Source organism: Cyprinus carpio, chromosome A22 (genome assembly GCF_018340385.1).
Source record: "Cyprinus carpio isolate SPL01 chromosome A22, ASM1834038v1, whole genome shotgun sequence".
In the NCBI taxonomy this organism is placed as follows: Eukaryota; Metazoa; Chordata; class Actinopteri; order Cypriniformes; family Cyprinidae; genus Cyprinus; species Cyprinus carpio.
Genome location: NC_056593.1, coordinates 4818792 through 4822966, shown reverse-complemented (window position 1 = coordinate 4822966; position 4175 = coordinate 4818792). Strand labels below are relative to the sequence as shown.

Below are 4175 nucleotides of genomic sequence, written 5' to 3'. Positions count from 1 at the left end.
TTAAAACCAAAGCGGCACGAGACTATTTTGCTGACGTTTGCGTTGGGTGGGTGCCCACGTCACGGAGGTCTCCGACCGTGGTGGTGTGTGTGTTTTCAATGGCGGTGTGTGTGTGCACTTTGGTAATGGGTTAAATGCAGAAGCAACGAATTCTGAGTATTGGTCAACATACTGTGGCTGTATGTCACTTTCACTTTCACTTTCACGTTGTCCGACTCACTTTCTCCACTCCTTTTAATGCTTTAGGTTTAGGTAGGCATCGATATAGAGGGACAGAAAAATGCTTTTGTTCCCACCAGCTCTGCATTCGTCTTCCAGAGCAACGGTGATGAATCTCTTCATTTTTTCGTACCAGTGTATTGTGTTTTACAGCATGGTAAGGCATGTATTTTATTTCTATTACTGTGTTTATTTTAGTATTTTTTTTATTTTTTTAAAGATGCACTTGGGCGGTGCAATGAATCAAATTTAGTTTCTATTTCGATATATAGCTAACGATTATAAAAACACGAATAGCATATGTGTCAAGACGCCGAGCTTGGTGAGTATTCTCGTGGGACTGTATTCACGTGAATACAGTCAACAAAAACAAAGAGAAAATCGGATGTCAACAAGTTGTATGCTTCCACGAAGCGTTATGAGTCAGTACGATTCGGACGGCACACCATCCTCAGTCCGTCTTGCGTTTCAAGCGCAAGCTTGTATGTGTGTGAAAATATAAAATTATATATGCACTGGTTATTTTTGTGTGTGTGTTTGTGTGTGGGGTGTGGTGGGTGTTTGAGCACTCTGATGTAAACAAGCACAACATGCATGAGCATCAATGCGGAGTGAAGAGAACGCTTCTTCCTCTTGACTGTAGCAGGTGCAAGTGACCATTCTCTGTCAACCAATCAACGTTCCGCAGTGAGTTTAGCTCCACCCATTTGGTACCTTTTGCTTTGCTGGTTAACCACACGGAAGGGTACTAAAACGTGTTATGGTACAGATCGGTTTTTCTTTTGTACCATCACAACTTCTGGCACTGGAAACAGAAATAAATAGTACCGTACTATACTACTATACTGAACCCGTTCCGCTGTCTGCAGACAGACAAACAGTGCTTGAATGTGTTGGCAATAGTTGTGAATTAATGGAGACATTTGTTCCTGGACATTCCTCTGGAAATCTTACTGCTTTGATGTTGTAGTCTTATTGAAGTCTGGTCTCTTTTGCAATGTAGTTAAGCAAATGGTGTATTCAGCCTTGAAACTGAAAACTTAAGACTTTGCGTGATGTCATTGCTTATAACTGAGTATAAGCTGATCACCAACAAAACATTTGGAGAAATTTACAGAAAAAAATTAAATTTCTCTTGTTGTTGTATATGCTATCCTACTTCTTAAAAGTGAATTATGATTATTTCTTCTCCAGGTGTGTGTCTGGTGCAGACAGTGTTTCAGTGTCAGTGATGGAGGGAGATTCAGTCACTCTACACACTGATGTTAAACACCAGCAAGAAAAGATTAAATGGTTTTTTAATGACACTCGCATCGCTCAAATCAGTGACTATCTCAGTAAGACCTGTACAGATGTTCAGTGTAATGAAGGTACTGAGAGATTTAGAGACAGACTGAAGCTGGATCATCAGACTGGATCTCTGACCATCATGAACATCAACACCACAGATTCTGGACTCTATCATCTAAAGATCATCAGCAGCAAACAGCAATCAGTGAAAAGATCTTTAGTATCATTGTCCACGGTGAGGTCATTTAATGAATGTTTAAAGAGACATGCTTAATTGTTTTATAATTGCATCATTAAGTTTCAGAGTTGTTAATTCTCTTTATGACAGTTGCAATCCAGATGTTTTGCGGACCCCTCTGTTATGACCTTCTTTTGTCATCGTTTAAATTCATTTTCATATTTACTTCTGTCTAGTTAATTGGGGAATTCCAAAGTGCCAAGCAGAGGGATGGTAAAAAAAAAGCAAAAAAAGAAAAAAAGAAAAAAAAAAAAAAAAGAGTTTTAAACGAGTAAAGTGTGTTTTAGAAGCACAAATTCTGAAGTCAATTTACATTTTGGGGGTAAAATTCAGTTTTTAAGTAAAAAGTTAATCTTTTACTGTTGGAGTGTTTAGTATTTATAAATTCTAGTAGTGTTAGTATATTTAATCTATTTTTTATTTACATGAACTGGATTATATAGAAGTTCTGTGCCACTGAGGGGTAGGGGTGAAAATGACATTTATGACAATCATATGCGTATGTGGGAGAAATAGTGGGGATTCTGAAACCACCTTTCCACAGAAGAATCTAATATAATATCCTCCTGCTGCTGTTGGTTTGTGTTTCAGAGTGTTCCTGGTGCAGAGCTGAATAAAATGCAGGACAAGTCCGTGGAGGAGGGAGAATCTGTTACTTTAGATCCTGCTGTAATGAGAAAAAACCCTGACGATTTGACTTGACTTGGTACTTCAATGACACTGTTCATAGCAAAAATCAATGGTGATCCCAGTAAGATCTGTAGAGATGATCAATTTGAAGATGCTGATGAGAGATTCAGAGACAGACTGGAGCTGGATCATCAGACTGGATCTCTGACTATCATGAACTCCAGAACCACAGACTCTGGACTCTATCATCTCGAGATCATCACCAACAGCAGCAGCATCCGTCGACGCCACATTATCATCATCTTCAGTGCTCCCGTCATGCTGGTGATGGTGTATGTAATTCAGTCCGTATAAGTTCATTTCCCCTTCAGCAATTTTAATGTTTTTGTTATCGAAGATCTCAATAAAATCAACTGTCATCGAACTCTATTAATAATGACTGTCTTTTTCGTTACAGATTTTCTTGTGTATTTATTTGCTATAGTGGCAGTGTGTGTTCTGCTATTTGTTGCAGGTGTAACAGGTGAGAATTTCTGGTTGTTGTGTGTTTTGTGTGTGTGAAGTGGTTTCATTTCATCATTGCAAAAACACCAGGTATAAGTGAATTTAAAATAGTGATTTTTTTTTTTTTTAGAATTTCTGGTTGTTTGGATATTTAACTGCAAGTTAGAAGTTTTGTTTCAAATCGCATGCAAAAAGTCACAGAATGCGTTTTTTTGCGTGCCATTTTATAGAAACAACCAAACTGTTCCTGAATACTTTGTGCCAATTTTAATCTTAAAGCATCAGACACTGCATTCAAAGAGGTTGCATTACTAGAACAGAACATGACAATGTGATTCAGTTTGTCAGAGCATTTTCTTTTACATTCTGTGAATCTGTTTTATGTATTTATTTATTTTTCTTACAGGAGGCTGGTGTAGAAAACGTACCTATAAAACAAGCACCCCGCATTCCTCATTAAATAATCTGGTATTTTCACCTTTCACAGAGGAAGAGTTTTATTTACAGTATGTGTAATTCTGTCACAACCATTTAGCTTTTAAACAGTATCAAACAGATGAAAGCATTTCATTGTCACAATTATGACTTGCAATATGTTTGTGCATCATGGATGGACCCTTCTGTTTTGTGTCCTTTAAACTGTGAAGCTTAGTGATGTTTTCCTTGATTTAACTAACACTGGGAGTTACAGCCCTGTTTAGCATGGTGGCCACTACAGTGGACAGCTATTCAGTAAATTTCTTTTATCTGTATGGGTTTTAATGGTGTAACTGTAAATGAGCCATTAGAGTAGCCACTATTGCATCATGCGCGGGTTTCTACCCAGTGCCCAGCAAATGTAAATGCAACTAAAATTCCTTTAAACCAAAAATATTCCTTTTCAGTCTTGGTTGTAAGATGGCCAGGCAGGAATATCTTGCCAAAATATGATGGTTTAAAGGGACATTTAAAAGGACATCCCAATCATAAAAAAATAGGTTAATATAAAAATGTAAAACAGTAAGTAGTTTCTGTTATTATCAGCACTGAGCAATTGTGATGTTCTATCAAAACATCTACAATAAAGTCTGAAAATATTACAGTGTATTGTCTTTAATTTTGTTTGTATCACCTGTTTTATTTGTATTAGGAAGCGACTTCCCCGTTTGTGCCACCCTCTTTTTTTTTTGGTTTGGGCCATTGCCCCTCAAAATGTCTGTGCATGGCCATACAGTTAATGCTCTCAAAACACGTTTTCTGAGGAACTACTGTAAATGTAGCGACTACGGTGAGGTCAGCAAAAGTGGGACACTTT

General features: G+C 37.6%; 1 long non-coding RNA gene across 1 annotated transcript; it reads left to right on the top strand.

The window, feature by feature from the left end:
* The first annotated feature begins 2833 nt into the window (after positions 1–2833).
* Positions 2834–3960, top strand: LOC122134996. The gene is made up of 2 exons (XR_006153253.1): positions 2834–2900; positions 3288–3960. It is a non-coding gene; the product is annotated as an uncharacterized LOC122134996 (long non-coding RNA).
* Positions 3961–4175: the final 215 nt, after the last annotated feature.